Genomic DNA, 11,033 nt, shown 5'->3' with positions numbered 1-11,033 from the left:
TAATTATTGTAATAAAATAGTAATTTTCATATATATTTAAATGAATTTTTGTGGCACTGTACATAACTATGTGACATAACTAGTATTCAAGAAAACTCAAACTTTTTCCGTGTGCATAACTCTTTATTTGCTTGCCCCCTTCCATTTATGATTAATTTAGTTAATGAAATAACTGCCATGGTAAGATTTTTTCAAGTTTCATATAATGTAAGAGTCTCTCTTACCCCAGATTGTATTATATTATTTACATTTAAATATATTTATAATAATAAAGTCAAAATCATTCTCTGAATCATGATACTGCTGGATTTTTCAACCTTGTTACTACTGACATTTTGTCACAGATAATTATTTGGGAGGTAGGGGGTGTGAAGGAGTAGCAGCTAGCCTCTGTTTTCTAGAATATTTAGCAGCATTCCCTCTTTCTACACACTGGATGCTAGTAGTAACTCCACCAAGTTGTAACAAGCAAAAATGCATCCATTGAAAAATGGGCAAAATCACCCTCATTGAGAATCACTGCCATGAGATCAATAGTCAAAGGAAGAAATGTCACTGTTAAAAATCTTGCCCCCACAATTTCCTCACATGAGTTTGGAATTTCTTTCTTCTCCTCCCATTATATCTTTCTCCCCACCACCCATTATAAAAGTAATGCCGCTACACAGAGGATCCTAAAAGACTGTCACAATCACACTCATATCTAAACAGTCCTAGCCAAATTAAGATCATTTGGAAGCTGAATCTGTTTGGAGGAAGGAGATTGTCTGAAGGATGAGCTGCTAATAATTCACCTCTCGATAGATATACAGATCTATATATAGAAAGAGCTATATAGAGATTTTTAGAGACATATGTCTAGAGAGAGAAATTTCTAATACCTAAATCCTGCAAAATTGCACCATATATACTCTATTTACTATGTTTCCCCAAAAATAAGACCTAGCCGGAACATCAGCTCTAATGTGTCTTTTGGAGCAAAAATTAATATAAGACCTGGTATTATTATATTATATTATATTATATTATATTATATTATATTAATTATATTATTATATTATATAAGACCCGGTCTTATATATTAAAATAAGACCGGGTCTTATGTTAATTTTGCTCCAAAAGACGCTTTAGAGCGGATGGTCCGTCTAGGTCTTATTTTCAGGGCAACACGGTAGTATCCTTAGAATGCATAAATAGATACTACGTGAAAGAGCATTTTGTAGTTGGCTAACACAGAATGGCTCAGTCCATCATTCACTAATACTGCAGAACAGAGAACAGAAAATTGCATAGTAACACTATGCACTGAAAGCTGCACTATCCAGTATGGTATCCAGTAACCAGATGGGACTATTTAGATTTAAATTAATTTAAATTAAATACAATTAAAAACTCATTTCCTCAGTCATACTAATCACATTTGAAACACAAAATAGCCACCTGTGGCTAGTGGCTACCACATTGGGCAGCATAGATATATGTCATTTTCATCATTACAGAAGTTTTATTGGATGCTACTGACCTAGAGCACTCTATGCAACTACTACATAATCACTCATTCATCTAATAAACATTTATGGGCCTCTAAGTGTCAGACATTGGGTTTCTAGATACTGGGTATACAATTCTGTATAAAACCAAGTCCTGTTTTCAAGACCACATGAAAAGGTTGTTTTTGATGAACTGCTGTTGAAAGTAGCAGAGCCTTGAGAGGAGGGTGGCTGGCCAGGCCCAGCACAATCACTTTTAGACTTTCCTTCGTCTTGGGGCACTGGTTCACTAACGGGGAGGGGAATCTTTGTATAAGTTATAGCAATCCCATCAGAGACCCACAGGTAGATTGAAGTGGTCAGAAATCAGTTTTTCAACCTTCTAAAGATCCCAGAACTTTCCCAATTAATGGTATATTAAAGAATCAACTAGAGTTTTTTTTGTTCCTTTTTAAATCAACAGGGGATTTCTTATAACCTAGAAAGATACATTAATGGCAACCAAAGAAAAGAGTGTCAAGTGATGGAGAAGCATCAGAGTGATTTAGTCACAAAGTTAAAAATATCAAATAATGTTTTAAGTAAGAAGCCAACCCAAATGAAATAAGGATTGGATTGTGCAATCTGCTAATGTCGTCTGGCTGCCAGCGGGGAGAGGGTTAAGGTGAGAGCAAAAAAGGTGAAAGGGAGTAAGAGACACAAACTTACAGACATAAAATAAAATAAGTCACAGGGACATAACGTACAACACAGGGAATATAGTCAATATTGTAATAACTTTGTACAGTGAGAGATGTTACTAGACTTATTGCCCTAGAGATCATTTCATAAGGTATATAAATGTTGAATAACTATGTTATACACCTGAAACTAAAATAATATTTATTGTATGGCAACTGTACTTTAAAGAGGGGGGAAAAAAACAAAAACTCAAGAAAGGGACTAAGGTATTTAGAACAAATGTGTTACTATGCTGCCATCTACTGGCCCATATTATTTTTAAAATATATTTTATTGTACTCTCATCTCAAGTTACAATGCTACACCAGCTGTTTTACAACATAGAATGATACACACACAAAAATCTGTCATTCTCTCCCCAGTTTTCTCCTAAGGTAATCAAAGTTTAAAGTTTTGTATATTCTTTTATATTGCTCTCTCTGTTTATATAAACATAAACAATCTATTCACTTATAAAGGGTATACGTACTTTATTTTCAAAAATTGCATCATTTTATATGCACACACAAACATAAGTATAATGCATTTTATGTATATCTGGGCTTTCATTTTTGCCAAAATCGTCAACTAGCATAATGTACTCACTCCTTCCAAGTCAATCAGATCAGATAAACTGTAGAAGAAAGAGGCAAACATGGATTCTAACTCAGGAAATTATAATAAAAGTGAGAGGCTAGGAGAGGTTACCCTGAACTGGAGTATGTAGAGAGGGTAGGTGGCTAAAACCTAGGCTGGAATAAGAGGACACTTGAAAGTAACACTTTATAAGTTTTACTCTTGCGTCCCCCAACACCCTGCCTTGCCTTATATTGCCTTGAGACAATATCTGCCTGCTTTTCATACCAGAAGCTCGTTGCAGAAATCCGACCACCAATTTTGGAAGTCTGCAGGCAGATGCCTACTAATAAGAAGAGTTTTTAAATTTATTTTAACTATTATTTTCAGTTAAAGTTCACATGGGAGAAGAGTTTCTAGAAAAGGTGGCAACTAATCAGCTGCTTTGAGGTATTCTCTTCCTCAGCTTGACGCCTCCAGAGCTGCAGGCTAGTGCATTAAAATGTAAGGAGACTGTTTCCTCCTGGTGCTGCTTCCCTGTAAGAACTAGCTCTGTACCTGTTCCTCCTACCATCCTTTCACCACAGAGGAAAGCCACCACTGAACTACTTGGTTAAGCTCCAGCCCCTGTCACCAGCTCACTGCGAATGGCTTTGGTAAATGGCATGTCCTCTAGGCCTTCCCATGGAACATCGCCCCTGGTGGGTCTTCTGGCTTCACACAACGAATCTGTTCCAGCATGCCCATTTCCCTCACCTTCTATATTTCTTCCTCCACTGTCTGCTGGGGCAACTGGGGTGTTTCTGCTTCACTCAGCCTTGGCTATTGCTTTCTTCAGGTCTAGCAGCAAAATTTTCCAATCTCCTTGGGTCCTTGCCAGGGTGTTAAATTTCATATCTCAAGAAAGTCATTGAATTTTACTTATCCAGTCTTCCACTCATCGCTCTCTCACCAGACACCCTCAAACCCAATGCCGGGAAGAGTCGGTACAGATTCACTAATTCTTATAGCATTTTCAGTGCAATAGTCTTCTTCCTCCTTTATCAGCCCCAGCACATTCCTAGCTGAGTAATTGGGTTGTCAATTGAGGAGATGGGAACGTCTCTTGAGGAGGCACCTACTGCCTTGTAGGGTGAAGGGCTCTGCAGCATCTCTTGGGATGAGAGAAGGGCTGGCTCTAACTAAGGAGTAAAGAATGCTGCTACAAACTCTGACAGTTCCGAGGATCTTCAGAACCAATACCCTCAAGGATATGCATCCACTCGTCTCCATCTTACATTTCAAGATGCTAGGTTTCCCCAACTAGGGCTCTGACCTAAGCACAGCAGATCTGCTTTGACTGAGCGTCACACTCTGGGATTCTATTAGGTTCTCGGCCTGCAGCTCAGCTGTGCCTACTCTTCCTTTGTAAGAGATTAGGGCCTCTTTGTAACAGGCTCTCATACTTAGCCTTTAACTGATTGTAAATGACCCTCAGTTTCTCTTTTTCCCTAGGCAGGGCAACACTGTAACTTAGCAGTAACCACCAACTTCACTATCTTGATAGGCACATGTCATTTTTCAACTGCTTGGACCGTCATACCTGTACTGGTGTCCCGTATACCAGAAAGTTTTTCCAGGTCACTGCTGGTAAAATCTTTAGCAATTAGGCTATCAACTTATGCCAAGGATTATCTGTGCCCTGCATACCACTAAGGATGGTGTCCTCTTTACCTAATAGGCAGTAAAGTGAGTTAGTCCTCAATTTTCTCATATCACACCATCCGATCTCAAGGGGGGATTTGAGTTGAAAGAGATTTATTAGAAGAAATTTATGTGAAGAAAATGGAACACGTGGTGGAAGAGTCAAAAAGAACCTTCAGAATGCACTTCAGGCCTGACTCGTGCAGTACGGAGGGAAAGAAGAAGAGTTAGACAGGGATAGTCTCACATGGCAGTACAGTTCCAGGAAAATTTGGCCAGGCCTACGAGGACTCCTCAAGTCAAAATCACCCATCAGAGGAGTCCCATATCTCCCAGGAATGGGACCGCCATAACAACCCTGCTGAGCTTCTCCTGGTCATAGGCTGGGAGAAGCCTGTAAGAGGCATGGCCACAGTGTGAGGGCAGCGGTGGGCTCAGAGCACAGCAGCTGGGGCCACCTGTCACTTATATTCTTCAAAGCTGGAGATCTGAGAGGCACATTTCCATCATCATCACAACCATGGATCCCTGCCTAAACTATGCACAATAGTAGACTCCAGAAATGGATTAGAGACATAAGTGAGAAGGAAAAAATCTTAATGGAAGTTTGTTTTTGCAACTCAGGATAAGGAATAGATTGTTAAAGCAAAGCATAGAGAGTATTAACTGTGAGGCAAATAAATATACAATAGACTATTCACTGTTTCTGTTAGGTAAACAATATCCATAGAATGTAAGAGGTATTTAAGATGTCTAAAACTGAAAAGGTAGTGATACTAGAATATATAAAATATTCCTGCAAATCAAAAGAAAAGAACAATCTCAGTAAAAACATGGGCAAAAGATATGAAAAAGCAGTCTGCAGAAAAGAAACCCCACAGCTAGCAAGCATATAGAACAAATGTTCAAATAACTAGCATTAAGGGAAATACAATTAAAATAAAAGTAAGTCATCACTTTATACCAAACAATCAAGTGGAATAATGTCAAGTGTAGGCAGGATGTAGACTTAGACTGCTGGTGTCAGCAGCCAATTTTAGTTAAATTATTCAGGATAAAGACTAGATTGTTAAAGCAAAACACAGAGAATATCAACTGTAAGGCAAAAGAATGAAAAATACATTTGTCTATTCACTGCTTCTGTTAGGTAAATAATACCCACAGAATGTAAAAATGTATGTAATGTCATATGACCTCAAAATTCTAAAATTTCCCATATCATACACAAACTCTTAAATGGTACCCCAGTACATTTTCTTCAGATTAGAGTAGATGGAAAGTTTTAATTTTCCCATAAAATTTTAAGTGCAAACCAAAAATCAAGAACACAGGAATTTTTCATTTGATAGGCGTTTAGCTTGAGAATATGATACTTATGGCAGAAGGAAAAACACACATTCTTAAGTAATGCTGCCAGTCTTCACAGTCTTCAAAACAGTGACCTATCTCTACTTAATTGTTAAAGGAAGTTTATCTCAGTTTGAATAAACTTCCCAAGGTTGTTAGAGTAAGCAGTAAACGATTAATCTCACATTCTATGCAAAATAACCAACACAGATTTCATCTCTCAGAGGTAAAGGCAGTAAAAAGAAAGATTTTGTACCTTAATTTTTCAATTTAAATGCATTATCATATTTATAACAAATACTTGCACTAACTAGAAACTTTGATTGAAATAACTACATTCACACATCCCCTTCCTTTTGTTCTATTTGATTAAAAATATGGACAATCTGATAGCTCTGCCTAGATATTCCTAGATTGGTATCCAAGCCGTGCCCTTTCTTTTGCATGGAACAGGATAAACAGTCTCCTCCAACAGCCTCTAGGACAACAGTGTTCAAAGGAACATCTCTCAAGAGAATGAGAGATGCTGAGTAGGTGGGATTCCAGGTATGCTCTACTTACTTCAGCCAGAACTGCTTCAATGTGATGTGTTGCGTGTATTTAGTTTCAGCATAAAATTCAGCTAGAACAAATCTCTCCACTGCTTCATCCACCCCCACCCCAAATAACTGCTGTAATTCATTATTTCAGGGAGACATTTGTTATATTTTGTGACCCAGTTCAATAGAAACAGGAAGCGAGGTGGGGTATAGATTCTTGATTAAATGGGATTAAATGATTAAATTTTGAAAGGAATCAATGCAGGTCATGACAGTTCAGTGGATGTGGGAGACCCAGGAATGGATGGGGGTGGGGGGGAATTAGACAACAGTATTTTATTTGAATATATTGAATTTGAGGTGTCAGAAAGAAATTCACATAGAACTACTCTTATAACAAATCTATAAAGAGATCAGTGGGTCAAATGCATAGGTGATATTTGAAATCTGTGGTAGTAGATTAGAAAACATAGGAGAGAACCTTCATGATATTTAATTTGGCAATAATTTCTTGGATATGATAGCAAAAGAAGAGGCAACAAAAGAAAAAAAATAGATAAATTGAACTGCATCAAAATTTAAAATTTTCCTGCTTTGGAGAACACTATCAAGAGGATGAAAAGGCAATTCATGCAATGGAAGAAAACATTTCCAGATTATATATCTGATAAGGAATTAATAGCCAGAATATATAAAGAACTTCTACAACTCAACAACTAAAAAACAAACACCCAAATTAAAAACAAAAATGGGCAAAGTACTTGAACAGACAGTTCTCCAAAGAAAATATACAAATAGCAACAAGCACATGATACAATTCTCAACATCACTAGTCATTAGTGAAATGTAAATTAAAACCACAATGAAATACCACTTCACACACATTAGGATAGAAAATAAATCTTGGCAGAGATGTGGAGAAATTAGAACCTTTGTACATTTCCAGATGGGAAAGTAAAATGGTGTAACTGCTATGGAAATGGAATGGCAGTGTCTTAGTTCATTCTGGTTACCATAACAAAAATACCATGGACTGGGTGACTTAAACAACAAAACATTTATTACTCACAGTTATGGAGTCTGGGAAGTATGAGATCAGGGCGCCAACGGATTCAGTGTCAGGTGAGAGACTGTTTGTGGTTCATAGATGGCCATCATCTTGCTGTGATCACACCTGGCAGAAGAGACAAGAGAGCTGTTCGAGGTCTCCTCTAAAAGGACACTAATTACATTCATGAGGGCACCATGCTCATGACCTAATCACCTCCCAACGGCCCCACCTCCTACCATATTTCCCCGAAATTAAGACCTAACCGGAAAATAAGCCCTAGCATGATTTTTCAGGATGCTCGTAATATAAGCCCTACCCCAAAAATAAGATTGTCAGCCAGACGGATGCATTTAGTACAGACTATTGAATTGTAAAATAATATTGATATATAATTAAATACAGATAAATAATATTATTGACATTAATACTTAAAAAATGATAATATAAATTATAATTAAGTTTTTGTAAATACCCAAGCAGCGCCTTTGGACGAGAGGTAAATGCCTATGCAAACAGATGAATTCGAGACTTATTGCCAAACGACCAATTTGAGTACAGACACAATGCACGAATAACGTGTGCACTAGATAATGAATGGACGTGGTTGTGTCTAATATGAATCTTCATAATTCAATATGTCATGAGTTGTAACGGACTCACTTAATGTATTCGTGTGAAATAAAGAAATGTTTTCTGAACTTTGGTGGAATTTTCCATCACTTTTTTGTGGACCTTCATTCTTAACTGTCATCATTTTTGTGGCCACTTCTGTCTCATAAGTCTTCAATTAACACTTGATTTAATGGTAGATTTACAGGAAATAATATTTTGACCCCCCAGACAAGATGAGTGCAAAAAGAAAGAGCTATTCCCTTGAGTACAAGAAAGGAATCATGGAGGACTTGCCGGGCAAGAATCTTTCGGCTTTCTGCAAAGAGAAAAAGTTGAATCTCTGAATTGTCTGAAAATGGCGAGCAGCATATGATAACCTCAGTCAACAGGTAGACGAGGGAAATGCTAGGAAGCACAAGTGTGAATCATGTTGGCAACTATTATTTCCTGAGCTGGAAGACATCATCTGTGAATGGATTGCTGACAGGATAGCAAAGGCTTTGGTTATGTGCAGGGCTGATATTCAAGCATTTGCCCTTGCAATGGCACCACAGTTAGAAATATTCCCAGAAGAACTCAAAGCATCACAACACTGGCTGGATGGCTTCCTTCAGTGATATGAACTATCTCTAACAAGACTGACAACACTGTTCAAGCTGGAAGATACTGAAGTTATTAAACGTGCACTTACATTCAAGTCCTTTGTTGATGGCATCGACTTTTCTAAAGACCAACTCTCCAACATGATTGCTATGGATGAAACTGCAGTGTTTATGGGCCAAGGATCTCAAACGACAATTGATCAGAGGGGTGCCTTGTCAATCTACATTCCCTCCACTGGTTACAAAAGTGCATGTGTTACCTGTATTTTGGCAATTCGTCTGGATGGAAAGAAAGCCCCACCTCTAATCATCACTAAGGTCAAGAAAGATAAGATTGAATGTGTTTCAGGCATTTGTGTTCTTGAAATCAAAAAAGCCTGGTGCACTCAAGCAGTAATAAGGAAGTGGGACAATTTAATTCTGCCACGTGTTTTGTGAGGTGGCCAAAGAGGTCTGCTAGTCTGGGATTCAGCCAGTACTCATCATGCTAAAGACATAAAGAACTTCATTGCAGAGAGAAGAACAGATCAAATAATGATTCCTGCAGGAATGACTGCCTATCTCCAGACTCTTGATATTGCAATAAATAAGTAATTCATGGATCATTTGCACATGGAAATCAATGACTACACTGAAAATAGAATGGAGAGAAATCAGCATGGAAACTGTGAAGCCTAGCCTGCAAGAGGTCGTGACTTGGGTGAAGAATTCATGGGATAAAACCACTGACAGCTGTGTTGCCAATGCACTGCGAGCAGGCTACGTGGACAAGATGTGCTCATTTAAGGAGAGCTCTATTGCTGGACATGAGAGATTGGGGCCAATGGTTCTACAGGAAATGGAGTCATAAGAAATTCAAGCCAGAATTTGGGGTTTGGAGAGTTATGACGATGTTCCAGAAGATGACATGACTGCATTTGAATAAATGTAGATTTCTGTACATGAATAAATGAATACATATAGATTGTTGTACATGAAAAAATAAGACGTCCCCTGAAAATAAGACCTAATGAGTCTTTTGGAGCAAAAAATAGTATAAGACCTGGGCTTATTTTCAGGGAGTAATACCATCACGTTGGGGGTTAGGATTTTAACATATAAATTTTGAAGAGACATATTCAGTCCAACACAGATAGTTCCTCAAAACATTAACCCTAGAACTACCATATGAAACAATAATTTTACTGGGTATCTATGTAAAAGAATTGAAGGCAGGGACAAATAGATATTTGTAGAACCATGTTCATAGCAGCTTTATTCTCAATAGCCCAAAGGTGGAAGCAACTCAAGACGCCATCAACAGACGAATGGATACACAAAGTGTGACATATATATGAATATTATCCTGCCTTAAGAAAGGAAATTCAGACACACGCAGTATGGATGAACCTTGAGAACCTAAGTGAAATAAGCCAGTTACAGATAGACATACTGTATGATTATACTTATATAAGATACCTATAAGTTACCTAGAATAGATAAATTAATAAAGACAGGTAATAGAATGGTGGTTGCCAGGGACTGGAGGAAGGGGGAAATTGGGAGTGAATGTGTAATGAGTACAGAGTTTCAGTTTGGAAAGATGAAGAAATCCTAAAGATGGATGATGGTGATAGTTGCAGAACAATGTGAATGTACTTAATGCTAAAGAACTATACACTTAAAATGGTTAAAATGGTAAATTTTGTAATGTGTATATTTTACCACAATAAAAAAACGAGACAGAAAATGAAGGAATGCAAAGAAAACAGAAAAGACAGCCATGTCAAGACTGAGGCAGAAACTAGAGTTTCCAGATACAAGCCAAGAAAGTCTTGGAGCTGCCAGAACTAGAAGAGGCAAGTAAGGATTCTTCCTAGAGCCTCTGAAGGGAGTGGAATGCTGCTGACACATTAATTTCAGACTTCTAGTCTCCTGAACTGTGAAAGAATAAATTTCTGTGTTTTAAGCCACTAAGGTAGGGTAATTTGTTACAGCAGACTCAGGAACCTTACACACTGATGTATGAAGCATGGTTATTGATTGGCTAAGAGTGAGAGTGGAAAAAGTAGCTGAAGGGGTTTGAGGAGAGGTGGTGAGACATTGTCCAGGAGTGTGGGAAAGTGAATGGCCTGGAAACATGAAGTGATTGCCTATAGCATTAGGAGCTACTTTAGGATCATGAACACAAATTTAAAATTATATCAATAAGTTTGGGTGGCTTTCTACAGTCCTTTTTAATCTGCACACAGGTACAGGTGATGGATCATGGAAACTTGGATATATCCAAGGTTTTCTTTCATCAAGAGAGTACAAAGTGGGGCCAGCCCGGTGGCTCAGGCGGTTGGAGCTCCGTGCTCCTAACGCCGAAGGCTGCTAGTTGGATTCCCACATGGGCCAGTGGGCTCTCAACCAGAAAGTTGCCGGTTCGATT

This window comes from Rhinolophus sinicus, chromosome 1 (genome assembly GCF_057876585.1).
Source record: "Rhinolophus sinicus isolate RSI-liver-muscle chromosome 1, RSI-T2T, whole genome shotgun sequence".
In the NCBI taxonomy this organism is placed as follows: domain Eukaryota; kingdom Metazoa; phylum Chordata; class Mammalia; order Chiroptera; family Rhinolophidae; genus Rhinolophus; species Rhinolophus sinicus.
This window is presented reverse-complemented; position numbering follows the sequence as displayed.